This window comes from Oculina patagonica, chromosome 4, assembly GCF_052425735.1.
Source record: "Oculina patagonica isolate OP01 chromosome 4, crgOcupat, whole genome shotgun sequence".
Classification (NCBI taxonomy): Eukaryota; Metazoa; Cnidaria; class Anthozoa; order Scleractinia; family Oculinidae; genus Oculina; species Oculina patagonica.
This window is the reverse complement of record NC_135761.1, coordinates 27782928-27801793: the sequence shown is the minus strand read 5'-3', so window position 1 is coordinate 27801793 and position 18866 is coordinate 27782928. Positions and strand designations below refer to the sequence as shown.

The 18866-nt window shown below is 39.0% G+C and overlaps 1 long non-coding RNA gene across 1 annotated transcript; it reads left to right on the top strand.

Annotated features, from left to right (window-relative positions):
• The first annotated feature begins 2288 nt into the window (after nucleotides 1–2288).
• Nucleotides 2289–4053, top strand: LOC144650114 (uncharacterized). The gene is made up of 2 exons (XR_013570016.1): nucleotides 2289–3028; nucleotides 3552–4053. It is a non-coding gene; the product is annotated as an uncharacterized LOC144650114 (long non-coding RNA).
• The last annotated feature ends 14813 nt before the right edge of the window (nucleotides 4054–18866 follow it).

The following is an 18866-nucleotide window of genomic DNA, read 5'->3' as shown; positions in this document are numbered from 1 at the left end:
CGAGCATCAAGAATGACGCCATTACAATTTTCATATATCGAGTTTCCCTTGTTTCAGCATTTCGTTTAAGTTTTGTGGTAAAATAAATGGAAATAACATCATAGTTAGTGTCGTAATATATCATCGTTGTTATAGTTAGAGATAAAACTTTATTGTTTGTCTTGTATATTGCTGAATCTAACTTATTTCACAATGCACTTTGTCTGTTATAGGCTCATGATAAAGACTTTGGTTGAACGCATGTAAAATTAACGAATTCAAAATGATCATAACAATATTGTAAATATTTTTAATATATCTTCTGAACTTTTTCAAAAACACTGAACAAATATTACTTTTTAAACAAGTTTCTTTAAAGCGCTTTAGCGCAGGTTGATATAGAAATTAGCGTCGGTCTTGGTGCATCTACACAGCCCAGTGCACATGACAGACACCGAGATGAATTCATCCCGGGACGAAAGTCATCCCGAGACGAAAACTCTCATGTAAAGAGGCCCTATTATACATTCAACAAACAAACGTTTTCTGCGGAGGTAGTCGTGTCAGCTTCGAGGACATCTTCGCCAACCGAGGAGAGAAGAACAAAGTGTTCTGTGAAAACTCTCCACAGATGGAAGAGGTGCTGTTACATCTGGTGATGGTGGGAGATGGTAACAACGGAACTTGACGAGTTATCAGGAAGATTTACTGAGACATACTCTAAAGGTATTTACGTTGGATTCTCTGAAGTTCCTGCCCATACCCACACTGTTGATGAGAGCTTAGCGCGATCGATGTGCCAGGAGAATTCGAAGTAACAAGTCTGTGCCTCGAGTGGAAACTATTATGTTGTCGACACGCCCGCTTAGACTGACTGCATAACGAACAAACTTCGTATCGGCTTCCTCTTGGTTGGATCTCAAAAAGGCTACATCTAGGCAAGGATCTGAGCAGAATCCACTTCATATGAAAAACCACCAGATATACTACGATTGCAGAGTCAGTGCCTGCGAGATAAGTTCATCTGAGAGAATCCGTGCGAAGTCCGCTTTGTTTTCTCCTAGTGCCAAAAATGCTCGCCACTTCATCGGCCGCTACCGAACCTCTCTTACGTACTTCAATGACTCTGCTCACAGGCAGCGCCGTGTTCTCGGAGCGTCGACTTCTTGTCGTTGCTTTTATGGAGTGCCTCCCATCGAGTAACACATCGATCCTCTGGTATCCAGGACCTTTCCGTATAACAGTGTTAACGTAACATTCCGCAAAGCCGCCGAAAGCATTTGCATTTTTTGGTTTGCCAATAGCTACCACCATAATTAGTATGCTGCCACCAGGGCGAAGCCATCGAAGAACAAACTGACTCTAGGCACTTGACCTTTTCTCTGAGAACGTCTGCTAAAATTGACTTGTTTCACACTTGTGGGGTTCATTTCTGTGAGAAACAGTGGCACCGTGATTATACCTCAGATGCTACAATACGGCTTGCATGTTTATCTCGCGCCTGCCTTCATACACTGTCACAAGACAACAAAGAATACTCTGGTTTCCATGCAAATTTAAAGTCTTTCTCTTTTGGGGGCTAGTTGCAGCACTTTTGACTTCATAAAGGCTGGCAAATAGAGGTGGATTATTCTTGCGAACAGGTCATGAAAGTTTGTCTTCCATCCCTTCTTCCCGTTCCCGTTCTTCCTCTCTGTCTGAAGATACTAGCCTCCATTCCACGAATCGTTCAAGCTAAGTCTGTCCAATCAAAAGTTCTTGTTTTATTTCTAGAGTCACGAGATCTTTCTTGGCAATTTTTTGCAATGTCTCATTTGTCCGTGACAAGAATAACCCGAATTTTGTTGTGTGGAATGTAGAGAATTGTCAGCTTCATTATCTTGCTCCTGTCTCTCCTTGCCACTCTCTTTGTGGATAAAAGCAGTCGTTATGGTGTATGTCAAACATCGCTGATGTTTGTGGAGCAATTCAATTACAACTTTCTATTAATACAAGAATCACATTCATTTTTCAACAAAATGTTAACACTATACCCGTAATAAAGTGAATTTGTATGAGAGGGCGTGGTCAATTCTCACTGGACGGCTTGATATTCATAGAAACGGTATAAAAACTGTCAGAACATTGTTAAAATCATTTTTACAGTATACTAATAATGTTTTGAACGAATTTCTGGACGAATTATGTTTAAAATAGCTAAAGGAAAGAAAATTCCTTATTTGGACAATGACGTCATAATTAAATGCATCAAAACATCATCTTAACGCAAGAATTAAGCTTGGCAACATTGATTTTCGAAATCAGCGTACTCGATTTAGTACAAATAGCTATGTTGCCAAAAATCAGACAAAAATGCCCGTGGGTGTCACATTTTGGACTCCTGGGTACCTGACTATAGGTGCTATCAGTAATGTCACAGTCTCACTTAATTTGCCTTCGAATGTTTTCTTGCGTGAATGGGTCATTGATAGTTTTTTTCTTCAAATAAGCGTTCAATAATGTAACACAATCTCACTTTATTTCCCTGTGAATGTTTTATTTTTCCATGGGAATTGCGTCATTGATGGTTCGTGCTCTCAGGCTTCGTAGCTTGTTGAATTCTATTTCATCACAAAAATATTTAAGTGTAACCTTTGATCCTTTTTAGCATTAAGTAAATTTTTTTGTGAATATGTTTACTTTTCTGCCAGCACGTAAAGCGTTATTTTAAGCAACGAATAAAATTTGAGAGAAAGATGCGCGTTTCTGCACGACTCAAAAAGATGAAGAACGAATGACGTGACACGAAGATGATGTGACGCGAAACAAAAACGTGCATGAATGTTGTGTTTTCTAAAACGCGTCTTTGAATGTTTTCTTACGTGAATGGCTCATTGATAGCCTATGCTCTTCGTTGAGCAAATTCCATTCTCTTTTATCACCAGAGGATAAGTGTAAGTGATCCTCTTTCGATTTGTTTTGTGAAAATTCAATTTAGTTCCCTGAAAGAGAGAGACCCTGGGAACGAGGTTGAAGAATAATTTGTTTCTGATTGACATGTGCTGAATGCGTTTAACCCTTAATATGTTGAAATTATTCCTAAAAACGCGTTTTTTATAACCGTTAATCGATTTTCTTGGCCCTACGGTCCAAAAGTTCTCTAAATTCGCTAAAAATGCACTTTCTGACAATGCAGGAAGATTTTGATGAAATTTCCATGGAAAAATGTACAATATTTTACTTTGGCGCATGCTTTCTTATTCTCTCTATCTTTTACTCTGTGCACTTCTTCTACTGGCCTGAAAAGTTTTGATCTGAATCAATGGAAAACCCTGGAAAGGAGATCATGATCAAGTACGGGTATTTTGGCCTGTTTTAGCACCAATTTTACACCAAAAACTGATCGTGTTTTTTTCGATTAACTCTGTCGGAATGCAGTCAATATTGAAGATGGATAGTCCTGTGGAAAGATCTATCCTAGCTCTACAAGATGCAAATCACAAAAATCTGCTGACGTGTAAATTGGTGACGTCATAAGTGGCAGAATGGCCATTCCTCCAAATCCCGGAATAATCCGCGCTTAGCATGTTAAGGGTTAAAGGACCTTCCTGTCAGCACGTTTATCGTTTAGCGCATAAATTAATTGCGGTTTGATATCAGAATGGAGTGAGTGAGTGAGTGAGTGAGTGAGCCAGTGAGGGAAATAAATAGTCATTTTAATACCTTCATTACCATTCGGTAAAAACGAAAATGCAAATAGGAATTAATTAGCCGACAAACTACTTTTATGGCTTTGTAATAATTTCTAAAGCAGTCATGAATATAATTAACAGGTTTTCCTTCTCATATTACATGTAAAATAGATTCCCCGGCTGTGAATGATGCAAGCTATTAATTGAGATTAAGCTAATTCATTCCTTTTTGCTTTTTTTTGCTTTTTTACATGATAAGGCTATTTCAATTAGGTGTATATGTGTTGCTGCTGATAACCAATTCTATCCGCTAAAATGAACGCCTAGCTAAAGGAAAAAAAAAAAACAGGTAACTTAAAAATGTACTGCCCATTCAAGTATTAGTTAAGAGATTTTATAAAGATTTGTGTTTTGCCGTGTGTGGTTAGCCGTTATTTGGGTCATTAAGGAACGCTTCTCCCCTTGAATAGTGTGCCATTTTTCGGTTATAAGCCTTAAAAAGGTTATAAACTTTCGCTTTCTTTATCCTTAAATAGGGTTAGGGTTTATGAGGTCTTATGACCTTTCATGGCAAACCCCTATCCGAAATTTATGGTAGTACCCCCCGCTCCCCGGGAATGACCACCAGTACCCGAAACTCTGGCTGTGCATTTATAGGACCCAAGAATTAAAAATTAAAAACATAAAAGAAAAAGAGATATAAAAGAAATATTGTATTTGTGCTAACTATATGTACAAAATTGTTACACTTGTATTGCAATATTGAAATGATATGCACATGTTCTTTTTTAAAACCCTCAATCCAATGATATGGATAGCTGTGGCCATAATAATTCCCTTATTCACTTTTGATTTGTATAAAGTGATAGCAGATGAGGATGCACTGATAAGCTGATTAAATATTAAAGGTCAAATGAACAGAAATTTCAAAATGCCATTTCAACCAACCAAACGCTAAAACTATCCATTATTGAGTATAAAAATTAAGAAAACATTTTGCTTTCCGAGCCTTAAAGCGTGAATTACAGCAAAAAATACGAAGATTTCCGAAGGTTTCACGAAAACGTTTTTGAATGACTGCGCACTGAAATGAAGGAATGGAACGAGTTTGTGACGTCAAAATTGGTGTTTTTGAAGACGACCGCACCGACGGCAACGTCGTCGACAACGTCTGGTGCAAAAAGGTGCAAAATTATATTTTACTTGAGAATATCGCAGCTTTCCGGACGCATTCTGCTTATTTATCGCTTTATTGCGCTTTTCAGTGAAATGCGAACTCTGAAATTCAATCCTCGACCAACGATTTACGCTTTTTGCTGCCGTCAATCATCTTAGCGGACCTCTCGGGAAACAGACGTTCACTTCACCTGGGTCAAAGGGTCACGTCTCTCGATTGTGATTGGTAGATTTCGATCCATTTTGTTTGTTTCTGTTTTTCATGGTTCGCTAGCTGTCGCCATAATTATGATTGACGGCAGCGAAAAACGCAATCGTTAGTTGGATTTTGAATTTCAGAGTTCGCATTTCACTGAAAACCGCAATAATAACTAGAATAACTAGCTCCCGCTGAATATTCAAAGAAAGCGTTCAACCCCAAATAGAAAAACCAAAATTAGCCGTCGTGGCTGACGTTGTCCAAAATACGCAGAATTTCGTCATTTCACGTTGTTGTTCGGCAGAGAACGGCTTTGAAGTGTTACAAAATTCAAAACGCACGTGCATAGTTAACGCGCGTGCAGAACAGCTTTGAAGTGTACCAAAATTCAAAACGCACGTGCATGGTTAACGCGCTTGCAGATAATTCTGCTCATCAAGATTCCTGATTTGTTTTCATACCAGCGTGCATTCGTGCATTCTACCAATCTCGTTCCCAGAGTCCACGTTCCCCTTGACCAGCGGTCGGAAAACGAGGGACTCTGGGATAGAGTGTTTGAGAGCGACATTTCATTGGCAGAAGATGAGCATGCTCAGTTGAACCGGAAGTCGAAAAGAAGCACAATTTTCGTTCCCAGATTATTCAGAGTTTGCCGCGTTGGGAGGGAAACTCTGGTGTCGAGTTCAAAACACCGGGAAAATATGGCGGACAAAACTCCTGTGAAATCTGTGCCTCGACCTACAGATCGACAACACGTTTGTAGATGCTGCAATTCCAGCTTCGCTAGCCATCCAATTTATTTGTTTGGATTTAAGTCCGAAAGTGAGAGCGTTATAAGTGTAATAGAGAACGTAACAGGTCTTAGTGTCAGTGAAAGCGATGAAGGAATATAGTTGGAGAAATTGTAATACCCCACTGATCGCAGCAAGCTAAATTTATAGGCTTACGACCGAGGGAAAAAGATTGAAGAAAGTTCTTTTGCAGCAAAGGAACGTGCAGCAAAACAAGGAAAACGCGAAGGAATCGAAAGTGAATCCGCAACGAGACAAAAAGTTTGCTTTAATCCAACCAAACCCGTGCGAGTGTAAATGGTGTAGCACATAAAGAAATGACGGAGTCTCACGTTGGTAGCAAGGTTAGAATTCTGCCAAAAACAATGCAGCCTCTTCCAGCCGCTGAACCAAGCAAAGGAGTGCTAAAACCGGCAAAATCTGGTCTACGTAATAGTGAGGTTTGTAAAGTTGCAAAATGATGTGAACTTTTCAAATTTCATTGTCTGACTTTGCTTTATATTGTACACAGTTTATATTAAATAAAGCTGTTCTTTATTAAATTGACCAGACGTTGTGTTTATTGTTACTAACCCTTATGAACTGTTGTTGTTATGCTGAATAACAAAAAAATGCATGAAGATCAGCAGTTCTTGAGGGAACTGTCATGGAAATCATGGCAGTTAGTAAGTTTGTTGAGTTTTATTCTTTACAAGTTTGATAACTGAGTAAGCTCAATAAGGCAGGATTTAATGTCATTTGACTGGTATTAAAGTATGAAAATGTAAAGTATCTTATGAGCAAGTCTGAACTTAATCAGCAGAGGAATGATTATATTATCCTTGTTGCAAAGAAAAAAAAATCAAACTGGTTGAAACATTTGCAACCAAAGAGAAAATTTAACCCAAAAATATAAAATCATTTCTGTTATTGCACCCTCTATTTATGTTATGGGCTTAAAATGTATTCAGGGTAGTTATTGGGTAGCCTCGGGTTAATTTGAGTTTCCATCATGGTCCACTACTTTGGGCAGCAGTCATTCTGCTGGTAAAATTCTGCTTTTTGAGCAAGATATGAACTGGATTAAGAAAAATCAGTATCACAAAATTATTATTAAGACATGTCAATTATCATATCAAAATAATAACAAAGGAAAAGCATAGATCCAGAGGAATATGAAAGGGAAAAATGGGATGCTTGTTGTCTTGCTTTGCCTAGGGTGAGAATGATAGATTTAAAACCTTGCTTGTGTTTAATTCAGCAGGGTGTCAAGTGACAAATGACATTTAAAAAATAGGAAAGACAGTGGCAAAAAATAGTAATTCTCACCCTTTCTCCATGTTTTAACTTTCACTTGACAATTCCAACCCGGGACTCTACGGTGACTCCACCCAAAAGGGGTACCTTTTTCATGCTGTAGGTACATATAAGTGAAGGGATTTCATGAGTTTTCTGTCAAAAATATTTAATTAAAGGGTAGGGGTTTGGACCTTGGGGCATACAAAATATGTTTGAGTACCCTTCCCACACCCCACCAAGATCCCAACAGCCCCTCCCCCCTCCCCTTCTGTATTTAATATTTAACAGACAGAATGACATATTTTGTATCCTCGATGTAATTCACACAAATAAACAGGGCAGGAAAAATGTTTTGAAATCCACTTGCCTAGTGGGCCAGAAAATTTCAGTTTTTGTTGCTTGCCCCCACTTTAATAATATTTCTTATAATCACTCTGAATCATAAGACTGCTGAGGCTTATTTCACTTGCCCACTGAGACAACAAAGCTCTTTTTTACTTACTCAAGAGCAATATTTACTTGCCACAGGCAATAAGAACTGGATTTTTCCAGCGCATGCCCTGATGCTCTGGCATTGCCATATGAGCAAAAACTACCAATATCAACTCATCTGCAGCAATTGCCAAATTACTGTGGACCCTAAAAATCCAAAAAGGGGCCCCAAAACTGAAAAGCAAAAATCCTTCCAGTAGTATTAAGCCCTCCCAAATAAAAGTCCATGTGGTTATATCTAGTGATAGCTCTTAGAGAGTTGTATGCAACTAAAATTTTAGATGCAGTATATTCTTTAAGAATGTAAGCCCCCTTCTCTCAACCCTGTATAAAGGGCCTCCCCCAAAATAAGCAGACTTGAAGAGGATGTCAAGCAGATTAACTTAGTTTTGGAATGTCACTGTACTTCACAAAATACATTTAATTTACAAACACCTCCCCAGGGTGCTTTTCCAGCATGCAAAGAAGTTAGTGTCCACTAACCTAGGGCTGGGGCAAGCTGGAAAATTTAATTCCTTTGTACCCTGTAATTTCCCTTCAAAAGTGGGAAGGGAATAAGGTTTAATATTTAGGTAAATACATGTAGTTGTTAAAAATGTGAAAAAATAAGCAGCAAGAAAGATTTTTAAAAACAGTATCAAAGTTCATTTTATTATAATTTTATCTCAAATATTTATTTTAAAATGTTTTGATCTATACACTTGGTAAAAGACCCTAAAAATAAAAGGTTAAATAGGAATTTTTCATGAAAAATAGGAGAAAAAAGGAAGCAGGCCAAAAAATAGGAGCTTGACACCCTAATACAGAACAACAACAACAACAGTATTTTTATTTGTCAAGACCTCATTTATTAGTGTTTTAATTGCAAGTACAGGTAAATAAAAAAAATCTAGACATAAACATTTTTAAGCCATGCCCAGATTGGTATCCTTTTAATTCAAATTTTCATTTAAGTACCCCCTTTTTTTCGCTAGGTAGTCCCCTTCCCCTGTTGTACTTCTTGGCAGTATCCCTCCATTGTATATGGTACCCCAATGGTGAATGTGAATTATTCTACGAATGTTGTTGCAGGCAATTCCAATTCCAAAAGCCACGGTCACACACAGAACCTGGTGCTTTGATGTGCCATTCACCAGTTTATGGACTTTTCTTTTCCTTTTTTTTCACTGACAGGATACTGTGCATGATATCGGCTAAAAAAACAAAGCAGTCTGAAATGGTTTCTAAGTTTCCATAAATAAGGGTGAGGGGCATATTCAGTTTTTCTAATTTTAGCTGAGCAACAATTGGCTCCAATAAATTATTGTTCTCTCTGTTTGCGTTGCATTCAATGAGAACTGGATTTAAAAGACTCAAGGTGTCAGATATTCAAGCTCTTGTGGCAGTTCCAGTTAGTGCAAGTACTGGCACTGAGGGCAATAATTTTGTAAGAAAGCCAATCTTTGCATATGCTGGTCTGAATGTGGACCTTGGAATAGACAACAAATTTATTAGTCAATTTTAAGCTCTTGACCAAAATTAATTGATTTGAGTGGTAATTATGAAAACCTTTTTTAATTCCCAAAAAAAGACATAACATCTTAAAAGAACTCTCTACTTTGAAGAAACAATAATTACTCCACAAAACAAGTCAAGCAAAGAGATTGAGTGAAATCAGAAACAACTCTATTGGTGTATAATGTTGTAACTTGTATATACATGTTACAATGCAACTACTCCAACCAAGGGCACCCAAGCAATTTCTTTTCAAATTGGCAAATAGTGTACAAGTGTTATACCAAACGCAAAGGTCATAAATTTATTGCTTTTGTGTGCAGATTGCTTACATTGATAATTTGTTGACATCTATTTTTGACATCCAAGGTTTTCAATTATCAATTTGCACAACATTTTGTCAGGTGGCCTTGGTGTGAGTAGTAGGTTGTCATAGATCAACTAACTGCTGAATAAAAAACAATAAACAATTAAAGCAATCGAAACTCTTTATTGTAAAAGCAGTCACCAAGTGTCCTACATAGTTACATGTATTGCAATGGATGCAAGTTATGCAGCTCCCTCGCACAGTCGCCCCAAACCCCAAAGTATTCGCTGACATATAGTCATAAACTGGTGCTGTAGTCTACCAGTGTACAAGTATATTTATCGCTTAATATCATTACATTTTTCAAACATTACTCTTCACAGTGTTCATTTCATTGGGTCAACAAAACTTCGGGGAACAGGGCAAATTATTGGGCAAAATAATCTGCTACCATTGCAATATTTAAAAACTATTAACAAACAATATACAAAAACAATACAAATATACAATACGAAAAAATAGTAACAATACCATTGCAGAACCAAGTGTGCCTCGTCCACAACTTGTACTTTCTTGTTTAACTCCTTTGTTTTAAGCATTTTGGCCACCTTCCTGTTTATATCGACGAAGACCTCTGGATGTGCAAAAATCAAACTACATAATTTAACAATTTTTTTCAGTAAGAATGGTTATTTTCTGTTCATCTTCATCTTCTTCGATACTCTGCAGGATGCAGACTTTAAGAAAGGCTTCTAACTTTTTCAGTTGGTTGAGCTTAGAGTAGACGCAACTAGCATAACAGCATCTTGATTTTCAGGCTCACAGCCGTCGAACGAAGTCAAAAATCGCTGGTAGCGTTTGACGTGTTAGCGATTTTCCAAATCCAGTTGGCAACACAGCTAGCACGTCCTGTTGCTCGTATGGCATCATACGGTTCCTTCTCCAATTCAAGCTCGGGTCTACCTAGTTTTTCTAACGAAAACTCGATAGCTTCGTGAAATAAACTCTCCAAGGCAGACGCCATCTTGTCAAAGACCCTTACGCTTGCGCAGTTTTACCGGAAGGACAAGAATCCTGTCACGGAAAACACTCTATCCCAGAGTCCCTCGTTTTCCGACCGCTGGTCAAGGGGAACGTGGACTCTGGGAACGAGATTGGCATTCTACCTACCTTATTGCGGGCCCAAGAGGACAGTGACCAGCGGATTGCGTTTTACGCGTGCGCGCCACGTTAATGAAAAGCGAACAGAAAACGGAAGTTGAAAATTTTGTTCTTCCACTAAGAACGATCGGGATGCGAAAAATGTGTCAATCACGACAGTTTGTCGTAACACCGGAAGAGAAAATCTGTTCTCCAAGAACGATTTTCACATAAGATCTTGGCTTCTGTCACATGGAAGATTGCAAACATTACAATTTGCAGACTTGTTTTACGGTTGTTGCTTTTGCGAAAATTTGCTCTGATTGTATCACGCATAAACCACGGCAAAGCGAATGATTATTCTCGAGAAATTCGTTATAACACTGACAACATAGCGAGTTTATCGACCGGGGAAAATCACATCTCAATTCACACCGCGTGCTTGACTTCAGTTCACTAAACTGTCAATCCGACAAAAAACAACTCTGACTGGTTCGCGGCCGGTTAGCGGCAATTAAGCGTGATTTATCATTAATCGCGCCACGTTAATAAACGGCGAGCACAGCTTAGCGAGTTTACCGACTTAGAAAAATCACATCTCAATTCACACCGCGTGCTCGATAACACTTCCCAAAACGATAAAAAACATGCATTCCTTGCGTGACGCGTAACTCGGGATAATTGTCTTTTGTCCATTTAATCATTTATTTATCGACACTGCCATCTAAAATTACGCACTCTCGTACCAGTACCTTTTCTAAGTGCGTCAAGGCCCGCACTTTCTAACCTGTGGTTACCACTAGTTATAGGAATATAACGAAGCATTTTAACAACGCGAACAAAATGTACGCGTAATAAAATTAACGCGAATTGTCGCAAATTTATGTTAATATGCATTTAATTAACGCGAATTCTCGTGTGGTGTGTGCTTACATGCAGTTAATTAACGCGAATTTGATGCGTAGTAATTTTTATAGCAAACTACGCTATTTAAAAGACAAAACAACAACGTCCAACAACAGAACTTGAGGTTTAATTCTGATAATTGGCGTAAGACAGTTACAGCCTTATGCGCTTCATGGCGCGAAGAGAACTAACTAACTATTCTCATTCATAATTATGACGCGGAATTCACAAGTGCGTGGATTACATAACCCTGTTTGTTTATAGATAGTTGTATTATGTAATGCCTAATCAGCATGTGCACAATCGCGGTATTTAAAGATCTCTTTGCTTAGTTTCGGGACATTTCGAAAGAGATACGCAAGCCGGGAAGTCCGGACGAATTTACTTATACTCTCGCCGTACGTCGCCGAAGCCCAAGCAAGTAAATGGCTGTACCTACCCTGCTGCTGCTATAAAAACTACAGGACTTACACTGTATTTCAGCTTATATCCAGTCTCTGCCGCTTTTGCAGTTCCACAGCATTCCGGAGAAGCGGGACAACGTATACAACAATTACTCGGTATTTTAAAACATTTATATGCTTTCTTTTTCGCTTGCTATCTCGTTTGTTTATCGCGTAGTGTGCTTTATATCTAGTTCTGTTTATGGCAATTTATTAGCGGACCCCGTTTATTACGGCTTTAGTAGCTTACGTTCGCTCGTGTGTCGAGCAGAGATTGGCAGAAGCCGTGTGTTGGCTGTAGTAGCTTACGTTCGCTCGTGTGTCGAGCAGAAATTGGCAGTTGCCGTTTGTCGGCTGTAATAGCTAAAACGTTCCGTCGCTCGTGTGTCGAGCAGAGATTGGCAGACGCCGTGTGTCGGCTGTAATAGCTAAAACGTTCCGTCGCTCGTGTGTCGAGCAGAGATTGGCAGACGCCGTGTGTCGGCTGTTATAGCTAAAACGTTCGCTCGTATGTCGAGCAGAAATTGGCAGATGCTGTCTGTTGGTTGTAGCTAAAACGTTCGCTCGTGTGTCGAGTAGAAATTGGAACATGCCGTGTGTCGGCTATAGCTATGTTCGCTCCTATGTTGAGCACAATTTGTTTCACGACGTGTTACGGTTTTGGTCTCAAGTGTGCTCGTGTGTCGAGCTAAGTTGGCAAGAGCCATGCGTCGTCTTTGTTTAAAGTTTGAATTGGGTATCGAGGGTATTTGGCAACAGTCATGTGTCGGTCCTTTTAAGTGTTGGTGTGTTAGGTGCTTTGTTATGGTTTATCGGTCTGGAATTGATAAGCTTTCATGTCAAGAAAAATAACACGTTGAGCTAACGTAAGGTTTGTTACCTAACACATCCCAGTGCGGAACTTTAAATAGACAATTGTATATTTCTGTAGGTTTAGTTTGTAATTATTAAAAGCTCGCCGGTCGGCCGTTTTTATCCACGGAGTTAAGCATTTTATCCACGTTTAGACGCTACAACCTGGGTTATACGGGAGTTATGTTTATCTTTTACTTCTCCCCTAGCTAGAATTTTAACAATTCAAAATATTATGTCATTTTAAAATAATAAAAAAAAATAGTCAGTCCACCCCCTCCACTGGCCTTGTCGCGATCAGAAGGGTATTCTAATTTACACCCTATAATCCGTTTACGACGGATTCCTGGTCCGGCTTGGCTAGTGGGGTTTTTCCCTTTTGTTCTTTTTTCGTTTTTGTCTTTCGTTTTCCTTTCTCGGCAGACATCACTGGTGTTATTCTGTCCGCCTTAGGTCTTGGCGTTTTCTTTACTCTTAACTTCACTCTCATTGTAAGCCACGATCTAAATACATGCTATGATATGGTATAGGGAAGTAACCCCACTAGCTGGGTTGGGCCTCTCTCGTGGTTGGATATACCGGTTGGGGTTTGAGGGGTTTTCTGAGTTTTGGGGAGAAGGTGTATTTTGTGGATTATTTCCTGTAAATGCGGAGATCTTTTGGCGTTTATACTGAAGCAGCAAGGTGCGTGAGCAGCCGTAGGCCACAATCTTTTCCCATATCTTATCCACGCCGGACAATGAGCGGCATAATTAATGAGTGAGAATGGTAAACTATTCTCATTCATAATTATGACGCGGAATTCACAAGTGCGTGGATTACATAACCCTGTTTGTTTATAGATAGTTGTATTATGTAATGCCTAATCAGCATGTGCACAATCGCGGTATTTAAAGATCTCTTTGCTTAGTTTCGGGACATTTCGAAAGAGATACGCAAGCCGGGAAGTCCGAACAAATTTTCGACCCTCCCACCTCCCCTTCGGCGACGTAATACACAGCTATAGTGCTTTATCACCCAGTCGCTCATTGCCTCGGCCACAATCTTTTCCCATATCTTATCCACGCCGGACAATGAGCGGCATAATTAATGAGTGAGAATGGTAAACTATTCTCACCGGGGCCCGCGCGAACAAACACCCTAATTTCCTATTCCACGTGCCCAGTTACTTTGGCAACTGCAAGCCATGCCGCTGACTATGTACAGGTATATACAGTGAAACCTCGATTTAACGAACAGCCAAGGGACTGGGGAAATTTGTTCGTTATATCGAGGGTTCGTTATATCGAAAACCTCGATATAACGAATTTGCGGAAAAACAACCAAAATGTTCGTTATATCGAGGTATAGTTAATAATTGTTTTTAACGCTGTGACGTTGCACTACCCAGTATTTAATGATCTGAACTGTCTGAGCGCCTGTCAAAAATTACATTTGTGCTTTAACGTTTAATTTCCACGTTGGTATGGGCATATGTCTTTGAAGTTGTTTTCCTGTTAGGATTAAAGTATTTTCATCCTTGTTGGTCTGTTTTACATTCATGTTTTGTCGCGTGTTAACTAAAATTCGTTATATCGAGGTACATTTTACGTTTGGGCTCCCAGATTGTGTTCGTTAAAACGAGGATTTCGTTATATGGAGGTTCGTTATATCGAGGTACTGCTCCATACATTTTACTGTAACTTTGGCCGGGCTGAAGAAAATCGTTCGTTATACCGAGGTCTTCGTTATATAGAGGTTCGTTAAATCGAGGTTCCACTGTATATATAGCTTCTCAGTACACGTGTATTCTGTCTTTTCGTGAAGTGCTGGCGTACTTTGGCATCGGCTCCTCGTTTACTCTAGCGTCATAGCTGCGCCCTCCTTCTGCCCATTACACATTCCTGGTGCTCTTATCCTGGAGTTTTGGCTACTCATCTGACTCGTTTATACGTTCAACATGTTTATCCTCACTTCACCGCTGCTTCTCTATTTCAAGCGTGCCAACTGCAAATACACCACCCGCTAGCGCTCTAGCAATTCCTACAGAGAAGAGTCCGAGGTCTGTTATCTGGGTCTTCGCTCGCATGTTAGTCTTCCGTTCCTCAACCAGGTTTAGTTTGTTATACGGTTTTAGCCTATTCTACTTATTTTGCATTGTGTTGTTTGCGGTGTTTGTGAAGCTACCTTCGCGTCCCGAGTTATGGTGTATTTGTCTCATTCGCGGCCCTTCCCTCGCTTTTTCGTTTCTTCCCTTTACCTGTTTTCTGTATTTTTAGTTGGGTTCTACTTATCCGATCTGGTTTTATTGTCTGTTTGTTTATTTTTAAGGTTTTGTTCATTACTCGGTTTTTTGTCCCTATATTTCGTTTCATGGCCTTTAGTTTTCGTCGCTTTGTCTCACGCCACGTGTTTTCATTCATCCCCCTTAGTGTTTTCTTTGGTATTTGTTCTGCATTTTTTATTTATCGGTATTTTTGCATGGTATTTCAGTATTTAGTTTATTTCTGGTGTGGTTTCTGGTACTTTATATTTCATTGCTTGTTGATTACCTCTTCAACTAGTATGTCACACCTTTTTGGTTGCGTTGCGATCTCACCTTTTGTTCTACTTTCCTATTGTCCCTTCGTTAGCTGTCGGTATTGTTTGTCATTTCTTGTGTTATTGTTTAATTACATTATTTAGGGAACAGACAAAATAAAAAGCGTAAAACGGGAAGAGGAGGAAGGAGGAGAAGCTTAAACATGGGAGAAACGTACAAAAAAAGAAAAAAAATGGAAATTAAGAGATGGAAAAGAAGAAGTTAAAAAAGGAAAAAGAAAAGAGATGAAGAGTTAAAAAAAATGAGAAAAAGAAGAAGTCAGAAAAAGAAAAGGAGAGAAGAAAAAGAAAGGAAAAAAGCGATGAAGAGATAAAAAGATACGAGAAAGAAGAAGTTAGAAAAAGAAAAGAGGAAAAGGAAAAAAAAAGAAAAAAGAAAAGAGATGAAGAGATAAAAATAAGAGAAAGAAGAAGTAAGAAAAAGAAATGAGAAGGAAAAAAAAAAGAAAAAAGTAGAAAAGAAATGAAGAGATTAACAAAAAGATATTGAGAGAAAGAAGACTCAAATTACAAGATGAGAGAGAAATGGGAAACTTAAAAAAAAAAAAAAAAAAAAAAAAAAAAAAAAAAACAAGAAAAGAGAACTAAAAAAGAGGAAAAATGAAATGGAAAGATATAAAAAGATCACTTATTATCGTTGTATCTGGAGGCGAGATTAACCGCCGCGTCGGCTTGTCCCGAAAGGGGTTATCTAAAACCTTGCACTCTGTCCTATTCTCACCGGGGCCCGCGCGAACAAACACCCTAATTTCCTATTCCACGTGCCCAGTTACTTTGGCAACTGCAAGCCATGCCGCTGACTATGTACAGGTATATATATAGCTTCTCAGTACACGTGTATTCTGTCTTTTCGTGAAGTGCTGGAGGACTGAAGCATTGGCGACCCACCCACCTCCCCGCAGCGATGACCTCTGTACTTGCCGTATTGGAGCTCTCGCTCTCTCTCACCTTCGGAGTCGCCTCGTTCCCATAACTTAACTATTACCGGGGTGATTGAGAGTAAGGGCTCCGGTAGGAATTGTTTACTATACACAACAAAGATACTTAAACAGACCAAATAGTGACTAATATTAAATGAATGGATCCAGGGATGGAGTACATCCCGTCCTCGTGCTTTCCGCTGCCTCTGTTATTCCTGCAGCCTTCACGGAGAAGTAGATGTCGTTTAAACATAACTTTTCCGGAAATAAAGGTGTATTAAAATAACAATGCTGAAAAATAGTGTGCTTTTAATTTACAATGACGTAAAGTAAGGTACATGTAATTAACGCGAATTTTTGAAATTCGCGTTAATTACATGTATCGTTTAATTCCTATAATAAGGTATGTCTCACATGATATGCAAAACGACAGCAAACAAAACTTTAAGCTATTTTTGTGCTTTAGCCTCACAAACATGTATTATCCTCTATATATTATCATTAATTATTACATAAGGAAAGCTGAAAACAAGCAGCAGGGTTTTTTCCTGGGGTTCCAACTTATCAATGAATTATTGAGTGTTTGCCTTGCTCGCCGTAAACGATCCTCGTATTTATTGTAGAGAAGTTGATTTGAGTCCTTTCTAGTTGAAGTACAGCTGTAAGATGTTAAAAGATAGTACATTTGTACAGTGTTTATACTGGCTTAAATAGCCGAGGTAAATCTGTCATGAATCACGATCACGATCAAATCGAATTGGCGGCCAAAGAAAGAGAAAAGCTGTGGCTCTTATTTTTGAGCTGCAAACTCGGGTCTCAAGATATCAGCGGCTGTTACTTTTGCAGCACCTCAAGAAGTCGAGGCCAATTTCTCTTTGAAAGACAATGCGCGCTGGACGTGCACAATCATGGCCGAGAAAACAATTCAATTACAATTGACTGTTGATTTCTGGAAGGGCCCCGTTCTACCTCGTGCGAGCAATACAAACGACTGCACTCAACAGACATCAAGTAGTGAAAAGAAAGAAAAATACGCACACAACTCATAGCATCAATCCCGTTTATTGGTAGGGGTTTGCAGAACGAACATGTGTTATACCTCAAAAACATCTCCACGCTAAAACAAACCATAGAGTGCTCAAAAAAGCTAGAAATATGCCGTCGAAGAAACACACTAGAGCTTCAAACACGAGAGGATCGAAAAGAACACAACGCCATTGGCTAACTTTGTTAGCCAATAGAAACCATACATTTTCGATCCGCCCCTGAAGGGTTAACACCACCAACAGTTTGTGTCAAGCCGCAGAATCTAACATTCTCACACATGAACAAGTTGCGCTAGCAACTAAAGAAAACCAAATACGGGCAACTGATGAGATCCACATGGAGGATCGAAACCATGGTCTTGCCTGAACCGAACCATATACTGGCATATACATAACGCAAAAATTAATAGTCAACAGACTTGCGCGTGAAAAATTTCAAATCTATACAATGTATTTGAATCAAGGGAGGTAAAAAATCCTAAACATCGAGCTAAAAAGACAGAGCGCTCGATCAAAATAATGCAAGAAGCATAACCTTTACAACACAGAATGTCTCTCTGAAACAACTTTCAGCCTTTTCATAGTAAAGCTGAAACAGTCTCTGGCGAAGCCGGACCAAGATAATCCGTGATAAGACAATAGTCTTGCAACAGTATTGATTAAAATGCCGGGCCCGGCGTCAATAAAATGCAAGTAGTTACATTTTCACGGAACATTTCAGATCTTGTCCTTCCAGAGCCAACATTATGAGAGACTAATGGTGGATTTCCACTGACGCGTAATTTGTTACGTGCGTAAAAAAATTAGAGACAATGTATGAACGGCTTGCGTACACGTTTACGCAGGCCATTCATACATTGTCTCTAATTTTTTTCACGCACGTAAAAATTTACGCGTCAGTGGAAATCCACCATAAAGCATATCTTGCAAATAGAATTGAGCCAAAACAAACTGAACTAGCACAACATGTGGCAGAGTACAGATTTAGAGGTGTCATTCAACCACGCAGCGCGGACTAATGACCTCTAGACACTTCCTTATTCAATACATAATGCCTCGAAATAAAAACAGTACCCTCAGAAAGAAGTCAGAAGCAAATAAGGTCGGAAGACTGAACTTAACATAGAACGGCAAAGGTACAAATGTCAGGAACGTAGGAGTCGTGTAGGACCGTCACCTTTATTTACAAGTATAGTAGTATTTCATTGATGTTTATATAAAAAATTATTAGAATTAATGAATAAATAATTGATAAGAATAATAGTCTGAAAAAACATTAAATTTAAAAAATAAAATAAAATTTAGGGGTAGCCCATGGCCCTGGGCCCAGGTTTTGTCCACACCCAATGATCGGTAACGCACGTTACCAATTTAGTTGAAACAAAAATATTTATTTTATACTTTACTATTAATTAAGAGTGTTGATCTATATAATGTTACCTGCGATCACTGAAGTCTGTGCAGTTGAACTTCAACAGGTTCAGATTTAATTTGAAACAAATAAGTACACGAGTCAGAGCCGCCCCCGAAATGCCCACGTCATTGACGTGTTATAGACGTTTAGTTATAATGGTCCGTCTCTACCATTCGGT